Source organism: Peromyscus californicus, unplaced genomic scaffold (assembly GCF_007827085.1).
Source record: "Peromyscus californicus insignis strain IS unplaced genomic scaffold, ASM782708v3 Scaffold_9__1_contigs__length_137607984, whole genome shotgun sequence".
Classification (NCBI taxonomy): Eukaryota; Metazoa; Chordata; class Mammalia; order Rodentia; family Cricetidae; genus Peromyscus; species Peromyscus californicus.
Window position 1 is genome coordinate 119,414,150 of NW_026294617.1, and position 23,323 is coordinate 119,437,472.

The following is a 23,323-nucleotide window of genomic DNA, read 5'->3' on the forward strand; positions in this document are numbered from 1 at the left end:
AGCCGTTTTCTCAAACATTCATGACATCTTTATAGTGGAAACTTCCACAACCCTTTCTCCTGGATTTCTGAAATGTGTAGTAACGTTTGTCTCCTGCAGGCACACTACTGTACAGGAGCGCGTCAGGAGGCTGTTGACCTAGTTTTAACTTAATGCACCAACCTCTCTCAAACCCTTTTTCCTCTCACCCTCCATGCCTTGGGTCACTACCATGCTACTTTTAAGTTTATGATACTCGTTTTCCTAGATAACATATGAGTCAGACATATAGTAGGTGTCCTTCTGTGACTGGCTTATTTCACTTAGTTTATCACCATCTCCATTTATATTGTTTCAAGTGATCAAGTAAGTACTTTAAACCATCAATCAAAAAACCCAGGAAGAGGAAAACGTCAAAATATAAGTAATGATATAATCATATTTTTGTTGTTTCCTTTTGTCTCTGGTTACAACACAGCTGAGTTTGACTCTGCACTAATCCCTGAATGAGTTACTGCCTAATGTACTATGTTAGAAAGGATAGTTGGGTTACTTACTGAATGCTCTTTACTTTCTAGGTTTGCTTGTGCTGTGTGCCCAGGTTGCCTTAGCAGACTCAACACTAGGAACAAAGGATTATAACTTTTGTTTAGAGATAGGATCTCATTATGCTGCCCTGGCTAGGTAGAAATTCACTAGGTATACCAGGCTAGCCTTGAACTCACAGGGTCCTACCAGTCTCTGCCTTCTGACTGCTGGAATTAAAGGCATGTGGTACCACAACTGGGAGATTATAATATTTAATATCATATACAATGTTCCATGATTATACAGAGGTGAAACCAGGTAAGTGTGAAGTTCTTACATGCTTTTTTGAGACTATATCTCTACACTTTAGGAATCCAAATTCTCAAGGCCTCTCATTTCAAAAGATGACTTCCTCCTCCAGGGCCTTATACTCCTCTAGTACTTATACTACTCAAAAACATGTATAATTCTCCCTAATATAAAAGTTAACCAACAAATAAGATTTTTGAGGGCGTGTGTGTGTGTGTGTGTGTGTGTGTGTGTGTGTGTGTGTGTGTGTGTATGTGTGTGTGTGTACAATTTTTGTGGAGTCAGTTATACCTTTTATATGTGTTCCAGGGACTAAACTCAGCTTGCCAGGTTTCTGTGATATGTACCTCTACCCACTGAGTAATCTCACCTGCTCCCACTTTAGGACTTCTATTCAATGAATTTCATTTTACTGAACAACATAAGGAACAAGACTTGTATCCAAAGCATGTATGATTATACTGAAAAACAGCATCTATATCTATATCTTCACCTGCAAATCTACAAAGGTAGGAGCCGATTCATTAAAACATCATTTATCATTAGTAGATAACATCTAATCAACAGCAAGTAACTTGCCTCCTGGATATTTCTCTCCCCTTCACTGAGGCTTATGGCTCATACATAATCACGTGGTTTATGCTAAAGGAATTAAAGTCAGCATACTGTAAGTGGCATCCATATTTTTCACAGTACAATTCTTGGTAGTCACTGTGGAATCAGCTTAGGTCAACTGCTGAATGCGTAAAGAAAATACGATATGCCAGTCAATACAGTAAAGCATTATTCAGCACTGAAGAAAGGAGCATGCCGTTGGCAGGAAGATGGATGAAGCTGAGATGCTGCTGCTAAATGGAACAAGCCAAGCTTGAGAAGACAAACACTGAATGGCTCTCCTGTATATGGAAGCTAGACACAGAAACAAATGGAGCCGGGTGTTTTGTGGGACTCTGAAAAGCGGGAGCAGGTGTATTTCTGATGCCTTTACCTGTTTCTGGGACCCTTTTCCTCCTGTTGGGTCGCCTTGTCCAGCCTTGATAGGAAGGGTTTTGCTTTATCTTACTGCATCTTGTTTTGTTCTGCTTGGTTGTTGTCTCTTGGAGGTCTGCTCTTTCCTGAAGAGGAAGTGGAGAGGAGTGGATCTGGGGAGTGGTGGGGCGGGGGGGGGGGGGGGGGGGGGGGGGAGCTTGGAGGAGTGGGGAGAAGGGAAACTGTGGTCAGGGCGTACTGCATGTGAGAAGAATCTATTTTCAATAAAAATAAAGAAATAGAAAAGAGACTATCAGAGGAGAGAAAGGAAATCAGGAAAAGAGGAGGGAGGTGCTGAGGAAGGTAAAGTGGGGGTACGTGCCTGTATGAGTATGCCAAAGTGAAGCCTATTTTCCCACAAAATTAATATGCTTTAAGATAAAAAGGAAATGGGAGCTGTCAAGATGGCTCGGTGTATAAAGGCACGTGCTGCTGCAAAAGCCTGGTTTGAGCTCAGAACACGTTAGGAGAAGGAGAGAACCACCTCCACAAAGTTATTGTCTGACCTCCACAGGCACGCCATCTTGCATACAAATAAACACACAATAATAACAGCAATTGATAATAAGAATAGTAATCATAAACAAATAAATGTCAGTTTTCGAAAGCTATCACATAGATTTTATTTTCAGACCTGTAGCACTGATCCTTAATACTTTACCACCACAACTGAAGGCTTTCCTTGACAACTTTCTGTTTAATAGTCACTCTGAGAAAGTGAAATGATTCACTTAATGAAATTGTCTTCCAACCAAACCAGAAAACGTAGGCTCGTAATTTTATGGTTTTCAAAGATCTTGGTCATAGCTGGAAAAGTAGCTCTGTAGATAAGAGCACTTGCTCTTCTTCCAGAGGTCCTGTATTTGATTCCCAGAATCTATATTGAGGTTCATAACTGTCTGTAACTCCTGTTGCAGGGATTCTGATGTCCTCTTTTGGCCTCCGAGGGCACGAGACATGCAAGTAATACACAGATATACATGCAGGCAAAACAACCATACACATAATAAAATAAAATAATTAAAATTAAAAGTTAAGAATTAGGTATAACTATCTCTTTCATTGTAGGACAGGTGGCCACATCTACAAGCTGAGATTCTAGAACCCACACAGGCTCCAACAATGACCAACTTAAGGTGAGGACTATGGCAAATAAAGTTCCTTTTCTTTGTCAAAATCCTCCCATTATTAATTATTATTATTATTATTATTATTATTATTATTATTATTATTATGTGTATCTGTATGTGTGTGCATGCATGTGGAGGCCAGAGGTCATTGTGAGAAGTTGTTTCTCAGATTCTATTTATCTTTCTTTTTTTGAGACAAAGTCTCTCATTTAGTTTGGTACTCACTGATGAGACAGGCTGATGGGCCAATAATCTCCAGGGATCCACTGTCTCAGGAACAATAATGTGGGCTACTTGACTCAGCTTGCTGTGGTGTGCCAGGGATCATTAGGTCCACAAACACTTTACTGGCTGTGCTCTCTCTCTCCTCAGCTGTCTGGTTCTTTTTCCTAGCAGGTTTGTTAGAGAGCAGGTGTGAGAACCAAAATCCCTGGAGAGTAACATTGAAAGCAGAGCCTCCCAGCAGCCACAGCATGAACTCTAAAGGAGAGGAAATGACCACTGTGTGTCAAGTCATGACTTTGTGGCCTTCTGTGGTGGTCCTGAACTTGTCAATTACTTCCAGAAACCTGTAGCACAGAATGGAGAAATGGAGAAAGTGAAGAAATTGCCTTGACAATGTTTATCCTCAGAGTTTGGGGAGGAAGTGAAAGACACACTCAAGAAAATCTATCAATAGATGCTCGAATGTCAAGAGTTGCCTGCTTGTTATTATCCTCTTCCATTTCTCACTGGGATCATTAGGGAACACTCACTAAGAATCACAATAGATTTCATTGGTTTCTAGTAATAAGGACTACTTCATTTAGTGTTTTAGCAATACTATTTTCAGCAAAAACTGTTAGATATAAGAACTGAGAAACTTTAACTGACTATTAAGTTGGAGTTGAGTTTAATGCCCTAATTATGAGATAATATTGATACAATGAAAAATGTTCTTAGTTGGTCTGGAAATTTATTGCACACTATCCACATGTGCCTTGGTTAAGTGTTGCTGACATGACATCCAGTGTGAGCTTTGAATCTCCACTGCTTGCTCTACTTTTTCTTCTTGTGTTCTCTCTCTCTCTCTCTCTCTCTCTCTCTCTCTCTCTCTCTCTCTCTCTCTCGCTCTCTCGCTCTCTCGCTCTCTCGCTCTCTCGCTCTCGCTCTCTCTCTCTCTCTCTCTCTCTCTCTCTCTCTCTCTCTCTCTCTCTCTCCAACCCCACCTCTCAAGTAGTGTTTAATGATATACCTTACAGTTTTGGGAACACAAGAACATGCCAAACTCAACAGCAACAGATTTAAAGAAATAACACCTGGGCAGAAATTAATAAAAGGGAAAGAAAAAAATCAGCAAGATGAAGAGCCAGTTCTTTGAAAAGATGAATGAAAATCAATGAACATTTAGACAGCATAACCAAAAGAAAAGGAGAGATGATTCAAATTAAAATTAGAGACAGAAGGAGATAATACAACAGATGCAGTGTTGTCCAAGAGACTTCCCCCAAAACATTACACACCTTTGCTATTATCCTTGTAAGACATTCCTATTGAAGATGACACTGTGCACTTCAGACACAGGGCCCAGAGGACCCTGAGCTGGAACTGGCCTGAGTGCCTCCTTCCTGAAGACAAACTTTTATGGTACAAGAAGGTATCATGCAAGCTTCAAAAGAGGGCAGCAACCAACAGTCCTACCCACCTATGATGCCGATGAGACACAATGAGGACCAGTATGGCACAACAACCCTAATGGTGCAATAGTATATGCACACCTTGGCTGTAACCAACAGCTCTCTAATTGGACTTATGACACTCCCAACAGTAGGGAAATCATGCCTGGTACTGGAAACCTAGCCAACCACCCAGGGCACTCCAAAATAAAAGACATATATGTAAGAGGAAGACTTTGATTCAGTAGATATGATAAGAGAAGATAATGGGAGAAATGTGATTAAAATGTTATATATGTGCTTGAAATGGTGAAAGAATAAAATTTAAATCAAAATCAACACTTACATAAAATACTATGTTGTTGGTTTTGTTATCGTTTATTGTCTGTTATTAACTTCTTTGCTTTGCAGTGAGCTCTCCAAGGGCAAAGCTTTTTGTTTGTTTTCTTTATTGATGTGCACCAACAGCCAAGAACAGTACCTGGTTATATACTTGGTACCCAAGAAATGGTTGAAAAACAAATGAAGAGTTCCCAAGACAAGCTACCAGGATCAGTTTCCTCAGTGTCTCTCAAAGTGATCATGGTGTCGTCACACAGGGTTTAAGGGAGAACTTTATGGACCATTTATGAGTATTGAGCATCTGCAGGTACCTGAGAATTCATCAGACCCCTGACTTCTACTGTGCTTGTACCCTAAGAGTGTGGGTGTCATCTGAGAGTGAGGAACTCAGGGAAGGAGTCACAGCTTGATAGCTGGAGACGTGGCGATGGAGGATGTAGCTCTGATCACCCTTGTAATAGCTAAAGATAGGTGTCAGAAAAATTTGGTACTGCCTGGGCTTGTTTTGGACAGGCCTAAAATCCAGTCCTCGGGAGGTTGGGGCAGGATGACCAAGAATTCCAGGTGATCATTGGCAAGTTTGAAGCTAGCCTGAGGTCCTCTCTTAAAAAAAAAACAAACTTAAAGCAAACCAAAACAACAACAACAAAAGCTCCACAGTTCTTCTTCTGGGAAGGTTTAAGATTAGGATGAACATGAACCAGACTTAAATTGCTTTTTGAAAATAATATTTCAGTGTCCTAAGTTCATTCTCCAATTATCCTTATCCTGCCAAGCCTGCAGTTTCTACCCTAGCTTCCTGCTAGTCTGGACCCTCAGCACCCTCTTCTAACCAGCAGCAGGGGGGGCTTTCTGGATGTCTCAAGATTTGAGTGTGTAGATAACTACCCAGAAGTGGGAGGGATGTGTGTCTGTCATGCATACCTGACTACACAGGACATGCTAATGTGAAACTGTAATCTTACACTGAAAAGCCAATAAAAGTCGCCCAGGCCCTAGTTCAGGTATTTTTCCTGAGGTGAGTAGTGGGGGCAGCTGTTTCCTCTTTAGTTCTTGAAAAATCCAGAAAATGCCAGCTTTACTGTAAACAATAATTACTGCAAACAGTAATTTACTGTAAACAATAATAGTGGCTATTCCCTATTCCAGACTTTCCCCTTTGGTCGATCCCTTAATTTAAAAGCAAAAATAAAAATAAATAGGTAAAGTCAGTGTTGTGGCATTTAGAAGGACAGTTGCCTCCTGATAAGACAAAGTATGGGGTCTTAAGCTCTTTGTTACCACGGCTACCATCCCTGGCAACCATCTTACTCAGGGACCATATGACTTGAGGCTCCTGGTGAAAAGTAAAGCTGAAAGTGGTACAAGGCCCAGCAACTATTTGTTTTTCATACACCATGGCAACAGTACGTGTCTTGAAGGTGTTTGGTGACGGAGCTGATGCAGCACACCTGGGAATAGTGTCTGGCACTGAAGAGTGGCTGTGTAAATTCTCTTACTAATGTCAAACACTAGAACAGGTGCCAGAGATAAGGGACGTGCTCATGCTTTGCAGAGGCTAGAAAGAGAGTGTCAGAAAATGTACTCACTATCATAACCTGGAAGATGTCTCTCCCTTTGCTATAAATCTGATTTTTACTAAGTTTGAGTCTTACAGACTTTGGAATTCCATAAACAGAAAAATATATTAAAAGAGAGAAAACTTGACACACTTGCAAACTACTAAGTGAAAACATACAAATAAACGGCAAAGTCATTGATGGCTTATTGTTGTTATTGCCATTATTATTATCATTACTGGTTTTGGGGTTTTTTTTTTGAGATAGGGGCTCACACTCAGGTTATCTTGGAACTATATAGCCCTGGCTGGCTTTGATCTTAGGGCAATCTTTATATTTTGGTTTTTCGAGACCGGGTTTCTCTGTGTAGTTTTGGTGCCTGTCCTGGAACTCATTCTGTAGACCAGGCTGGCTTCGAACTTGCAGAGACCTGTCTGCTTCTGCTTCCCGAATGCTGGGACTAAAGGCGTGTGCCACCACCAGGCTTAGCTCCAAGCACGATGGGATTCCATATCCTTGCGTAGCAGTCAGGGACTTGACCTGACTGGTTGTGGCAAGGGAATAAAGACACACACATTCACACACAGATACACACAGACACACACACACACACATTCACACACACAGACACACATACAGGCACATACATTCACATACACACACAGACACATACACACACACAGACACATACACACACACATTCACACACACAGACACACATACAGGCACATACATTCACATACACACACAGACACATACACACACAGACACATACACACACATTCACACACAGATACACACAGACACACACACACACACATTCACACACACAGACACACATACAGGCACATACATTCACATACACACACAGACACATACACACACACAGACACATACACACACACATTCACACACACAGACACACATACAGGCACATACATTCACATACACACACAGACACATACACACACAGACACATACACACACAGACACATACACACACACAGACACACACACACACACACACACACACACACACACACACACACACACACGAACTAGGGTCAGGTGGCCTGGGAAAGGAGAAACCACGGCATCCAGGAACTAGCATGTTTATCATAGAAAGTTGAACAGGAAGGAGGGTTATTGTACACAGGTGAACAAGGAGGTGGGTTATTGCATACAGTTAAATAATGAGGTGGGGTTATGCATGTGGCTGGATCAAGGAGGCAGATTTAGCTCATCTCCCTAGGAACAGTCTCTGTAGGGGAGCCATCTTCAGGCTGTAAATATGGAAGGAGGAGAGGAAGCCTTGTGGATGTTTTCTACATTATCAACATCTGCACATGGACCACAGGAAGGCTTTGCCAGTCCTCTAAGTCTCATTCTGGGTGGGGGAAGGCTTTGCCATTTCCCATGGGGCTGAGGCTAGAGTTATTGATGTGGCCTTGCTCATACCAAATAACACACATTCACTCAGGATTTCATTAACACAGGGCTTACTTACTACAGTAGGATTTTAGGTGTGAGCCACCAAGCCTGGCTCTAACGGTATCTTCTAATTACTGAAATTTTTGGAAAATGAGTGAATGTCAGTGGGAGGTTAGAGAAGAATGAATGAATGAATGAATGATTGAAAGTGGTTGATGGTCATCACTCGTGACAGTTTCCATACTTGGCTTGAATGGGACTCTGTTTTCATTACTTACAGAGTGGTGTGTAAGTCTTTAATTTCATCTCTCAAGTCATGTGGGATGGATCAGGATCTGTTTCTGGTTTTCAGTTGGCATGAAGGTGGCATTCTTAACAGCAGCTCCTAGAAGATGAAGTTTCAGTTGTCAGCTTCCATTTGGTGGCTAAACTGCACCTGTCAGTACAGTCCTTGCAGGAAGGAGCATTCTGTGAATTGGAAGCAAGCGAAGTATTGCTCAGAGGTTCTAAGCTCAGCAACTGTCTTGTTCCTGTCTAGAGTACTTATAACCAGCAACTCTTTTTTTATGGATATCTTTATTGTTATTACTATTATTCTCTCATGTATTACATTCTGATATCAGTTCCCCCTCTTTCCCCTCTCCCCAGTCTCTTCCCCCATTTCCCCTATCTTCCAGATCCACATCCACTCTGTCTCCCCTCAGAAAAGAGCAGGCCTCCAAGACATCAACCAAACATGGCATAGCAAGCTACAATAAGACTAGGCATGTACCATCATATCAAGGATGAATGAGGCAACTCAGTAGGAGGAATAGGGTCCCACAGGCAGGCAAAAGAGTCAGAGACCAGCCCAGCTCCCACTGTTAGGAATCCCACAAGAACAACAATCTCCTAAACCATAACATATATGCAGAGGACCTAGGTCAGATCCCTACAGGCTCCCTGATCTCTGCAAGTCCCCATGAGTCCTAGTCAATTGATTCTGTAAACTTTGTTCTCATGGTGTCCCTGACTCCTCTGGTTCCTCTAATCCTTCCTCCCTTTCCTCTGCAGTATTCATCTGAGATCTGCCTAATGTTTAGCTACAGGACTTGACATCTGCTCCCATCAATTGCTAGGTGAAGTCTCTCTGGTTTCTTTGATGATGATTCTGCTAGGCTCCAGTCCCAGAACACTCTGTAGGCAGGACACATTATAAATGGAAGGTTTTGTGGTTGGGTTGGTGTGGTGGTATTATGTTCCCCAAAATATTGTGCACTCTAATAAACTTATCTGGGGTCAGCGACCAGAACAGCCACAATATTAAACATAGAGGTTAGGCAGTGGTAGAATATGCCTTTAATCCTAGCATTCCAGAGGCAGAGATCCGCCTGGATCTCTGTGAGTTCAAGGCCATACTGCAAACAGTCAAGCATGGTCACTCATGCCTTTAATCCCAGAAAGTAATGGCAGGAGGCAGAAGGGTATTTAAGGCGTGAGGATGAGGAACTATAGCCTGGTTAAGCTTTTAGGCTTTTGAGCAACAGTTCAGCTGAGATTCATTCTGGATGAGGACTGAGAGGCTTCCAGTCTGAGGAAACAGGATCAGCTGAGAAGTTGGCAAGGTGAGGAGGCTGTGGCTTGTTCTGCTTCTCTGATCTTCCAGCTTCAGCCCAATACCTGGCTCTCGGGTTTGTTTTTATTAATAAGAACTTTAAGATTCTTGCAACATGCTGGCCTGTCTTCTACAGACTTCACCATATGAGATCCTTTGCCCTTTGTAGGAAGCTGCATGAAGATTAGCAGAAATTTATAGGTGGATTTTTTTTCTGTCAGGACTACTGGCTCCCCAAATAACCACACAGAGACTAATTGTTAAATATAAATACTCAGCTGATAGCTTAGGCTTGTTACTAACTAGCTCTTACAACTTAAGTTAATCCATATATTTTATCTATGCTCTACCACATGGCAGTACATTTTTTCAGCATGGCATGTTCATCTCCTGCTTCTTCTCCATCTGCTGGCAACTCCACACTCCTTCCCCATGTTCTCTCAGTCTGGCTCTGCCACTTAACCTCTCTCTACCTAACTATTGGCCAGTTGACTCTTTATTAAACCAATGAGAGCAAAACATCTTCACAGTGTACAAAAAGATTATTCCACAGCAGAGTTTCCTCTAGCCATGGCTACAACTGCCAAGAGCTCTTTGCCTGTAGCTACACCCATTCCCTCCTAGAACTCCCTCTATTCTGGAGGTGCCAATCTTCCTTAAGTGCCTCATCTTTCTTGTTGGTTCCCTTACCCAGCCACATGCTTTCACTGTCTCTTACCTATCCATAGGCCAATGGATAAAGACCCATCTGCCTTCCACATGTCATTCAAATCCTGTGTTGACCTCTCGACCTCAGGATACGGCCCTGCCTTCAGCACTCACTGATCAAACTGACTGACATGAAGGAAGCAGGAAGGTAATTCAAATGCTGCAATAGTCCTTTTTGCCCATGTTACCTGGCAAATTGCTTAAGTCTATGAAGTTTAGTTTTCTCTTCTACAGGAAGAGATCATCAGCTACTCCAGAGAGTTCACTTGGTTTTTAAATAAAAATATATAAAATATATCTGTTTCAGGGCCAGTTAAGAAACAGCCAATGACAGTGATTATTCCTCCCTAAATGAATTGCTACACCACATCTATTACAAAGTTCAGATCTTTGACAAGAGCTGTTCACACTGGACTCTACAGGTGACCAGTACGTGGTAATTTTTACGATTTATTGATGAAATGCTTCAAAAGCAAGGGGTATGCTTTGTATTTCTTAAAACCACAGTGTTAAATACCCAGTAGGTGATTAATACTTACCTGGTTTACGAATAATCTTCAGGAATCATAAAATGCATATGAAGCATTTACAAATAAATACTATTTACAAAAAAATACTATTTAGTAACTATCTTTCCCATAGTCTTCTTCTACCTTTAAGCATATAGAATATGAAGGTTAAGAGAAGGAAGAGTGAATGATAACGGAATAAACGAAAGTGTTTGGGAATTATCCTTAAGCAATCCAACAGGCTACCCACAACCCATGTGACCTATCAGAGCGAATTTGAATAATTTAGAGTATCCTCAGGGAGGCTCTCTCAGCTTTCATCCTGTGACTCAAAGTCTGTAGGAGAACCACAGATTTAGTCAAAGGCACCTGACCCACCTCCTCCAAAACTGTACTGAATCCTAGTTAAGGGCTTTGTGCTAGTTTCGTCAACTGGACACGAGCTACAGTTATCTGAAAGTAGGTACCCTCAATTGAGAAAATGCCTCCATAAGGGGCAGCTTAGGGCATTTTTCTTAATTAGTAATGGATGTGTGAGGGTCAGCCCATTGTAGGTGGGGCCATCTCTGGGCTGGTGGTCCTGGCTTCTATAAGAAAGCAGGCTGAGCAAGCCATGGGAAGCAAGCCAGTAAGCAGCATCCCTCCATGGCCTCTGCATCAGCTCCTGTCTCCAGGTTCCTCCGTGTTTGAGTTCCTGCCCTGGCTTCCCTCGGACTGTGACTCTGGATATGTAAACCAAATAAGCCCTTTCCCCCCCAATTTGCTTTCGGTCATGGTGTTTCATCACAGCGATATAAACCCTAACTAGGACCGATTTAGAATTCTCATTCTCACTTATTGAACAGGCATTTGAAAACAAGAGCTGACCTACCCTCTCAGAGTAGTGCTCCTCAGGAGTGTGCTGTCTGTCTGCACAGCTCCAAAACAAGAGATAAACGTATGATATTCTCTGCCGAGGTTCTCTGTGGATCAGAACTAATTGTGAGCACAAAGCTAACATGAAAGAATCAGATTTGGAGGCTTTGCCAAGACAACTAAATGATTAAAAAATATGTAAATTAACATATTAAACTGTACTTGGTTGGATTGGTTAATATAGAAATTTGGGAGGCTTGTGGGTTTGTTGTGCTTAAAAAGGAATTCGGAAAAATAATTTAAGAATTTTCATTCCCAAATATGGTATCGTTGTAAATAAGTATCTAAGTGTTTTAGTCTCATATTGAAAATGTGTTTCCTGTCTTTTATTATGTTTGTTGTACTTCAGACCCAAAACTGACTTCTGTAGAAAATTTCGCATTTATGCTGGGTTGCAGGGCTTCCTTCACTCAGAAGGAAGCCAGATTCCTTTGGTTGTGTGGCGCCCTCTGCTGGACATCTACAAAAGCAATACTTTTACTTCACTCAGAAGGAAGCCAGATTCCTTTGGTTGTGTGGCGCCCTCTTCTGGACATCTACAAAAGCAATACTTTTAGCTTTGATGATCGTTAAAACAATTACCTCAATCAACAGAAACTCAGTCCCTGCCAGGCATCAGGTCCTGACTGTCTCGTCGTATGGACTGCTGTCCTATGTGGACAATTCTTTTTCTTTAGACAAGTCCTAGTTATGTGTCAGAACTCACAGAAATAATAAAGACAAGATCTTCTACCAGTTGTCATGGGTTGAAAGATTCTAGAGTGTGTATGCTTCTTCCCAAACTTCATCTGGATCATACAAAACTACACTCTGGAGCAAAAATTTTACAAAGGCCCCATCACAGAGGATGAATACCTGGAGAATGCCCTGGAGTCTATTCTAGGTACCTGTGGTAGTTTGAATGTAATTGACCCTCATAACCTCATAGGGAGTGGCAATATTAGGAGGTATGGCTTTGTTGAAGTGGGTATAACCCTGTTAGTGGAACTGTGTCACTGTAGGGGTGGGCTTTCCGGTTTCCTGTGCTCAGGATACTACCTCGGGTTTCAGTTAACTTCCTGTGGTCTGAATATCAAGATGCAGCCAGCACCACATCTGCCTGCTAGTTGCCATGCTTCCGCCATGATAATGGACTAAACCTCTGAAATTGTAAGCAAGCTACCCCAATTCAATGTTTTCTTTATAAGAGTTGCTATGATCATGGTGTCTCTTCATAGCAACAGGAAGCCTAACTAAGATGGTACCAGAGCATTACTAGCAACAGGATTGTTGAGTTAGAAGTGAAATGCACTTTGTACTTCTCATAATGTCTTGAAGAACTTCCATATTAGAGGGTAGGGTGAGGTTCATAGAAATGGATATTGAGTTTTGGATTATTAGACCTTCACAAATTACACTAGAGCTAAGTCCACCTAGGAAGGCAGAGCCTTAATGCATACAATTTCAAAAGCTTACACACTTTAAAATCCTTAACTATAGAATCCACTAAATCACGGGCATGAGTATGGTTAAAAGAAGTTTTCAAGTGTTCCTGAACCAGCAAACAAAAACAGAGAAATGTTAAATGGGTGTATTTCACACACGATGGAGAAACCCACAGAAACAGCTGACCTGAGCTAGTGGGAACTCACAGACTCTGGACTGAAAGCTGGGGAACCTGCAGGGGACCAAAGTAGGCCACTGAATGTGGGTGACAGTTGTGTGGGTTGGTCTGTTTGTGGGGCCCTTGGTAGTAAGACCACAATTTATCCCTGGTGCACGAACTGGTTTTTGGAGTCCATTCCCTATGGTGGGATACCTTGCTAAGCCTTGATGCAGTGGGGAGGGGCTAGGGCCTACCTCAACTTGATATGCCAGCCTGTGTTGACTCCCTATGGGAGGCCTTACCCCCTCTGAGGAGTGGATGGGTGGTGGGATGGGGAAGAGGTAGTGGGGAGTGGAAGGGGGAGGGGGAATTGTGGTTAGTATGTAAAATGAAAAAAATTTTAAATAAATAAAGAAGAAAGAACCTGATCTTAGAACAAGGATTTGAGAGAAAAGAATGACTGTTGAGTCAAACACACACACACACACACACACACACACACGCACACGCACACGCACACGCACACGCACACACACACACCAGTATATTTTACAAGAAGATGCAGGTAGTTCATCAGAACTATCACTGGTTTTGTTAAAAAAAATACTCCATAGGAACTTTAGTAAAAAGTCAAGATGGAACTAAATGAGTAGACAACAGTGGTATGTTCTCACAGTATTTGAGACAGAAAGTAGGTACACTGTGGAAGTCCTGTTTCTGCCTACTTGACTATTCATTGATTAATTCAGGATTATTGACTTTATGGACATCATAGTATATAGACACTCTTCATGAACTCTTCACAGCACTAAAGGAAAGAGCTATTAAAGTTCTTGGCATAAGTTTATAATGCATTGCGTGGAGTCAGAAAATAAAGAGTTGAAATGTGGTCTATGGAGCATTTTCATCAGCCCTGAGTACCGAGACAAGAGAAGAGTATGTGTACTACAGTTCCAACAGTGTGAGTTTGAACAATCACTCAGGGCAGCAGGAGAACAAGGTCCTCAGGTAGCTAGGAGAGGATCCTTTCTGCAAAAGGAAGTGAACTTGGAACCCCAGAGGTCATGCAGAAATACAAACAAATCCAGTATGGCTGGAATTGAAGGAGTTGGGAAAATAGTAGATAAGATTGGTGAGATATTCTCCCCATATCTATTCAATATAGTACTCAAAATTCTAGCTAGAGCAGTAAGACAACAAAAGGAGACCAAGGGGATATAAATTAGAAAGAAAGAAGTCAAACTTTCCCTATTTGCAGACAATATGGTAATATACATATGTGACCCCAAAAATTCTACCAGGGAACTCCTACAGCTTATAAACACCTTCAGTAATGTGGCAGGTTACAAGATTAACTCAAAAAAAAATCAGTAGCTCTCCTATATACAAATGATAAACAGGCCTAGAAAGAAATCGGAGAAACATCACCCTTTACAATTAGCCACAAATAATATAAAATACCTTAGAGTAATGCTAACTAAGCAAGTGAAAGAGCTGTATGACAAGAACTTAGAGGGATTTGTCCTGACTGTGGGCCAGGCAGGAAAACTCTAGCTACAAATGGTGTCCAACGTGGTGGCAAGAGTTTCCACCTAAAAACTGAGAAAAAAGATTCTAAAACGGAGCTAAAAACAGTTCCTAATTGTCTCTCTCAAATGAGCAGCAGCTGCTGGTTTGAGCTACTGGCGGGTTCGACCTGCAGTATGGCGGGAATGAGGCCTCTGCAAGTGGCACATTAAGCTGCATGGTGGATTTAGCCTTTGCTAGTACAAAACAAAAAAAAGAGGTTTTTGGGCTACACGCTGCTTGGGTAAAAGCATAGACCCATGATAGCTCCCAGAGCTGCCATGTTGGGAAGCTGAGGTGGGCGGAGCCAGCAGCCACAGCTGCTGCAGTTTAAAGCAATAGATTCACAATAAGACAGATTCAGATGTAATAGTTTACAATGTGTGTAAAATATATGTAGGCTTGAAAGAGACAAAAAAGGTGATATATACAGTTATATAAACAAATACATAGTTTAAAAAAATAAAGTCTTTAAAGAGACAGTAAAATTAATATAAAAAATAAGCCACATAAAGATGACTATTACACAGAGAATCTGGATTGTGTTGTCTTTGGGATTTTTAACTGCAAAAAAACATTTGATCGTAAAAGATGTTGAGTTAAACCAATATGTATATTTTAAAGGCACCTTGACTTCAAAATTTGGATGTAAGGATGTGTTGCTTTGGAAAGGAGACTCTGCTTTTGTTCCCACAGAAAGTCAAAGGCTATGGATTTGTTCCAGATTAAGATACATCAGGTTTGACCAGTCAAGACCCCCTGAAAGGTCTCTGATGACACGATGGCCCAGATGATCCAAAATCCAGAATGGTTTGAAGGCAACTGGCTCAGATGATACACGCTCATGGACTATTCCATAATCCTAAAATTTTCTTTGTGTCCCCATAAGATACAGCGCCCCCCTCCAGCAGGAAGTAGTAAGAGAAGCTACGCCCAAATTCCCAAATTATATGTAATTTTACTTTGTTAAGGTTAAAAATCTTCCTTTTTGAAAAAAAAAAGGGGGAAGTGCTGTGGGATGTTCTGTATGGCAAATGTGTTGCTAATTGGTCAATAAATAAAACACTGATTGGCCATTGGCTAGGCAGGAAGTATAGGCAGGACAAGGAGGAGAATAAAGCTGGGAAGTGGAAGGCTGAGTCAGAGAGACACTGCCAGCCGCCACGATGACAAACAGCATGTGAAGATGCCGGTAAGCCACGAGCCATGTGGCAAGGTATAGATTAATGGAAATGGATTAATTTACGCTGTAAGAACGGTTAGCAAGAAGCCTGCCACGGCCATACAGTTTGTAACTAATATAAGTCTCTGTGTTTACTTGGTCAGGTCTGAGTGGCTGTGGGACTGGCAGGTGAGAGAGATTTGTCCTGACTGTGGGCCAGGCAGGAAAACTCTAGCTACAAAGAACTTTAAGTCTCTCAAGAAAGAAATTGAAGATATCAGAAAATGGAAAGATCTCCCATGCTTATGGATAGGTAGGATTAACATAGTAAAAATGGCAATCTTACCAAAAGCAATCTACAGATTCAATGCAATCCCAATCAAAATCCCAACACAATTCTTCACAGACCTGGAAAGAACAATACTCAGCTACATATGGAAAAACAGAAAACCCAGGATAGCTCAAATAATCCTGTACAATAAAGCAACTTCTGGAGGTATCACCATCCCTGACCTCAAGCTCTACTATAAAGCTATAGTCATGAAAACAGCTTGGTACTGGCATAAGAACCAACACGTAGACCAATGGAATTGAACTGATGATCCTGACATCAATCCACATACCTATGAACACCTGATTTTTTTTTTTTTTTTACAAAGAAGCCAAAACTGTACAATGGAAAAAAGAAAGCATCTTCAACAAATGGTGCTAGCATAACTGGATGTCAACATGTAGCATGTAGAAGATTGCAAATAGATCCATATCTATCACCATGCGCAAAACTCAAGTCCAAGTGGATCAAAAACCTCAACATAAATCCAATTACACTGAACCTGATAGAAGAGAAAGAAGGAAGTAGTCTGGAATGCATTGGCACAGGAGACCACTTCCTGAATATAACACCAGTAGCAAAGACACTGAGAGCAACAGTTAATAAATGGGACCTCTTGAAACTGAAAAGCTTCTGTAAGGCAAAGAACACAGTAAATAAGACAAAACGACAACCTACAGAATGGGAAAAGATCTTCACCAACCCCACATTTGACAGAGGGCTGATCTCCAAAATATATAAAGAACTAAAAAAAACCAGACATTAAAATACCAAACAATCCAAATAAAAAATGGGCTACAGAGCTAAACAGAGAATTGGCAATAGAAGAATCTCAAATGGCTGAAAGACATTTAAGGAATTATTCAACATCCTTAGTCATGAGGGGAATGCAAATCAAATCAACACTCAGATACCATCTTACACCTGTCAGAATGGCTAAGATCAAAAACACTGAAGACAGCTTATGTTGGAGAGGATGTGGAGCAAGGGGAACACTCCTCCACTGTTGGTGGGAATACAAACTCGTACAGCCACTTTGGAAATCAGTATGGCGATTTCTCAGAAAATTAGGAATCAATTTTCCTCAAGACCCAGCTATACCACTCTTGGGCATACACCCAAGGAATACTCAATCATATCACAAGGACACTTGCTCAACTATGTTCATAGCAGTGTTATTAGTAATAGCCAGAACCTGGAAACAACCTAGATGCCCCTCAATCAAAGAATGGATTAAGAAAATGTGGTACATATACACAATGGAGTACTATTCAGCAGTAAAAAACAATGACAACATAAAATTTGCAGGCAAATGGATGAAACTAGAAAATATTATCCCAAGTGAGGTAATCCAGACTCAGAAGGACAAACATGATATTAACTCATTCATAGGTGGATACTAGATGTAAAGCAAAGGATGACCAGACTGTGACCCACAGCTCCAGAGAAGCTAGCTAACAAGGAGGACCCTAACAGAGAGGCATGGATTACCCTGGGAAGGGGAAATAGATGAGATCTTCATGAGTAAACTGAGGGTGGGAGGGCAATAGCAGGTTGGGGATGGGGGATGAGAACATGAGGGAATGGGATGGTAGAGATGGAACAGGAATGGAGTGGGAGAGCAATGAAAGAGATACCATGATAGAGGGAGACATCATGGGGATAGGGAAAAACTGGGTGCTAGGGAAGTTCCCAGGAATCCACAAGGATGACCCCACCTTAGACTACTAGCAATGGTGGAGAGGGTGCCTGAACTGGCTTACCCCAGTAATCAGATCGGTGAGTGTCCTAACTGTCATCATAGAGCTTTCATCCAGTACTGATGGAAGCAGACGCAGAGAACTGTGGCCAAGCACCAGGCCAAGCTCCAGGAGTCCAATCGAAGAAAGAAAAGGATTCTATGAGCAAGGGGCATCAAGATCATGATGTGGAAATCTTCAGAGACAACCAAACCAAGCTAGTGGGAACTCATGAACTTTAGACCAACAGCTGTGGAGCCTCTATGGAACTCATCTAGGCCCTCTGTATAAACAAGGCAGTTGTATATCTTGATCTGCATAAGGGGCCCCTTGGCAGTAGGATCAGGATCCATCCCTGGTACATGAGCTGGCTTTCTGGAGCCCACTACCTATGGTTGGACGTCATGCACAGCCTTGATGTAGAGGAAAGGGCTTGAACCTGCCTTGGCTGAATGTATCAGGCCTTGCTGACTCCCATGGGAGGCCTTACCTTGTCAGTGGAGGGAATGGGGAGTTGTGGTGGTATTGTGTTCCCCAAAATATTGGGCACCCTAATAAACTTATCTGGGGTCAGAGACAGAACAGCCACTAGATACAAAGGCTAGAAAATGGTGGTACTCACACCTTAATCCTAGCATTCCAGAGGTAGAAATCCCTCTGGATCTCTGTGAGTTCAAGGCCACATTGGAAACAGCCAGGCATAGTGACACATGCCTTTAATCCCAAGAAGTGAGCCTTTAATCCTAGGGAGTGATGGCAGAAAGCAGAAAGATATATAAGGCGTGAAGACCAGAAACTAGAAGCATTTGGCTGGTTAAGCATTCAGGCTTCTAGCAGCAGTTCAGCTGAGATTCATTCTGGATGAGGACTCAGAGGCTTCCAGTCTGAGGAAACAGGACCAGCTGAGGAACTGGAGAGGTGAGGGAGCTGTGGCTTGTTCTGCTTCTCTGATCTTCCAGCATTCACCCCAATACCTTGTCCAGGTTTGTTTTTATTAATAAGACCTTCTAAGATTCCTACTACATCTGGAAGAGGGTTACATCTACAGGGAGTGGGTTGGGAGAGGAAGACTGGGTGGCAGGAGGAGGGAGGAGAGGGGGATCGGTGGTTGGTATATAAAATTAATTAAAAAATTTCTTTAAAAAAAGATTGGTGAGACAAAGAGAAGCCAATAAACACAGGACTAGTTGTCACTGTGGAAAGGAAGCCCCAGGTAGGTTTTGAGCAGAGGAGGGATATAATTTTTTCTATACTTTAGAGCAGAAGTTCTCAACCTTTGGGTTGTGACCCCTTTGAGGATTGCATATGAGATGTCCTGCATCTCTGATACTTACTATTCATAGCAGTAGCAAAATTACAGTTATGAAGTAGCAACAAAATAATTTTATGGTTGGTGGTCATAACAACATGAAGAACTGTATTAAAGTGTCACAGCACTAAGATGGCTGAGAACCATTTTTATAGAGAATTCTTATTCACTATCATTGTGGTGGTTTGAAAGAAAATGGTCCCCAAATGGAATGGCATTATTTGGAGGTGTGGCTTTAATGGAAGAATTGTGTCTCTGTGGGGGCAGGCTTTGAGTTCTTTTTTGCTCAAACTTCCCTCAGTGTGACTGTTAATCAACTTCCTATTACCTCAAAGTCAAGATGTCAGAACTCTCAGTTCCAACACCACATCTACCTGCATACTGCCATGCTCCCCATCATAATGATAATGGACTGAACCTCTGAAACTGTAAGTAAGCCACTTCAATTAGATGTTTCCTTTATAAGAGTTGCTGTGGTCATGGAGTCTCTTCACAGCTATAAAAACCCCAACTAAGACAGTCCTTGTGTAATGGTAAAAGGAAAACCATTGTACCACAATAATTTACAACAATGGTGATGGTGATGGAGTTGTTATTGTGGCAACAGAGACAGGTGGAAGATCTTGATTCTGGTTACATTTTGAAGGTATAAGTAGTAAGATAGCCATATAGATTTGTCAACAGTATGAGAGGAAAAGAGTTGTCAAAATAAATTACCAGTTTCTTGCCCTTGAGGGACAGGAAGAAATAAGTTAGCACTGAGGTGGAAAGTGCAGTAGGGGGAGTTGATTGTGTGTGCTTTTGTGGTATGGGTAGTTATAGTTGTGTGTGTGTGTGTGTGTGTGTGTGTGTGTGTGTGTGTGTGTGTGTGTGTAACTATGTGTCTCTGTCTGTCTGTCTCCGTGTATAGGGAACGTTAGCTGGAAAGAGAAGAACAGGGGCTAAGTTTGAGATACCTGGAGTTAGGGGTTGATTCTGTGATGGATAGCCACAAGCATAAAGTTGTAAAGAATTAAATAGTTTTGTACACACACACACACACACACACACACACAATTTCTAAATATATTCAGCTTGATCTTAAGTTGTCAAGTTGTTTTTTTTTTCTTATTCAATTTAATGGCAGTGAGAGAGAAATAGGTGAAGGCAGGGGACAGTGACAGAGTTAGAAGGAGTCTGTGGCCCTTCCCTCTATTCCTCACTCTGAGGTTGCCACATGGAAGAGTACTGTCCCTTCCACGTAAACGGGAGCCCTGAATTCTAATAACTCCAAACACCCCCGCTTCGTCCCCTATTCCGGAGCCACAGTAGCTGTGCTGCACAGTTTTTATCTTCATGCTTTCACATTTTCTCTTCCAGCACCAATACAAGCAATCAGTCCTTTTCTTTAAATTCTAGTTTTGAAATGCCTAGTAACCTTTATGTGCTCTGTCAGGTACACTGCAAATATTAGGCGCAAACCCATCACAATATAAAGTCTTCATATTTATTTTCATTGTTTTTAAAATAATATCCTTCAGTCTGCTCCCATTGAAACTCATCAACAGAAATCCTGTACAGAGCATATTGCATTCTATACTGATAGTATAAAATTTTTTGAAATGTATGTAGTAGGGACTTTACAGAGAACAGTGAGAAAGCTCAGAGTGTGAGGGAAAACATGCCTAGGAATTTGGCTTGTATTCAAATAAGAGATAGAAAGGGAAAAAGGGCAAGGTTGCGTACTTTGAATTATAACTTCAATAAAAGAGGCCAGCTTGGCAGTGAAGATGTATGAGCAGCTTCCTCAAAGGAGGGGCCTCTGGGTAGATAAACACAGTATGTCATGAAGGGATAGTTATTCCTCCAATCTCCTTAGCATGTCCTCTGGTGTATTGGCATTCCTGAAAGGTGGTTGGTTGCCTGGCATGTGATTAATAGGCTTAGTTGAATTAACTCATAGGGGACTGGGGACTAGTATGCAGTGTTCTAATCTTAGGGAAGATTAGAATGTCATGTCTCTTCCCAGAGCCAGAGTTCAAACTCAGAATCCATTCTTTTGACCAAGAGAAAGAAGCCTTAATTTAATGGACCTAAATATAAACCTGATATCTCTATCACAAGGTATTATACTTTCCATTCTAGTGTTACCATGGAAATAGGAGGTGGGGTCCAAGGACACCATAAGGGAAAGGTCCTTCTTCAAAGCCTGCCAATGTCTGTTTAGCTACTAACAGCCTTAGATAACATTCTTATAAGGAATAGATATGATCTCTCTTTTTCACTCTTTCTTGTAAATGTAGACATTTTAAAGGGTTTTTCCATTTTAACTTCATCATCCAGAAGGAAAATCACATTTATTTATGGATAATTAGAATTTCAATAAGAAGACATATTCAAGGAGCTTTGAAATGAGGGTATATTTATAAGTTAAATCCATAAAGCAGTTGGTAGTTACATCATTTGTTAGCCAAGAATTAAGATTGGTGTGAAAATAATCCAAGCTGTTTGTTAAGAGAGGGGTTAGATGGCCTTGGTCCCTGGTATTTGGAATGAGGAGACAATATTGGGTAGAAAATAGTGTTTCAGGAAACTGAGTTTCATCTCAGTCACAGGACAGCTCAGGTGGGACCCAGGGTGGAATATCTTGTGGCCCAGTTCAAAGGTCAGAGTGTAAATGGATGTACCTTAAAGGTAACAGCAATGGTTTCTCAGATGTACTCAGAGTGCTGCCCCCCTCAAGTAATCCTCAGTTTTTGCTTTTGTCCCTAATCACTGTTACAATGGCCATTTTCCTACCTTTATAAAAGCATTTTTTCTATAGAACACATTAAATTTACAAATACATTAGTAGGAAAGTGACAACTGTATGTATTGATCATGCAACAGCTCTTTTGTGACTCTCAGGCCATTCTTTGTCATTTTCCCCCACCTTTCACCTTTATTGCAAAATTACTCTCTTACCCTATTCTCTTACTTAAACAAACTTCTAAAAAGAGTCGTGAAGGAAGCAGTTTAGGTTTTGTGGTCCATGCAGTGTTTGTTGCTCTACTCTGTTCTTGGGTCATAAAATCAGCCATGGACAACATGTACATGAATGGAGACAGTTGTGTTTAAATAAAACTTTATTTACCAAACAGATAACAGAAAGGTTTAATCTATAGGCCAGAGTCTGTAAATCTCACTATAGACTGTTGTAGATGAATTTCTAAATGGTCTTATTAAATAAAAAACATAGGGGTAAAAGCCTTAGATCAGGGAAACAGGGAAAGCCACCATCCAATCTTACCTCACCAACTCCACAGCTTTCAAATGTGAGTTACTTCCTGTCTATCCACGCCTTTATTGCCTTGCTATTCTGTCCTCTCATTGGCTCTCAGCCCAGCTACCCCACTTCCTCTCCCTACATAGCTCTGTCACTTTCTGTCTGTCTGTACAGACATCCAGGTCTCTATGGTTGGTACTGGGATTAAAGGTGTGTGTCACCACGCTTGGCTCTGTTCCCTAGTGTGTCCTTGAACACACACACACACACACACACACACACACACACACACACACACACACAGAGATCCTGCCTCCTAAGTGATAGGATTAAGGGCGTGTGCTGCCTGACTTCTTGTTTACTTAAAATGGCTGGCCTTTTCCCCTTGATCTCCAAGTAAGCTTTATTTATCAAAGCACAAATAAAATATCACCACATTTCAGCACAAATAAAATATCACCACAGACTGTGACTCATTTTCTCCTTTAAACCATCTAACAAAGTTTTCATTTATTCTGTCTCAAATACCATAGGGCATACTACTGTTGTCTGCTCATTTAATTCCATCTTGATTTTTTACTAAAGTTCCTATTGAGTATTATTTTTTTAATAAAACCAATGGCAGTTCAGGTGAACACCCTGTATCTATTTTGTAAAAATATGTGTGTGTGTGTGTGTGTGTGTGTGTGTGTGTGTGTG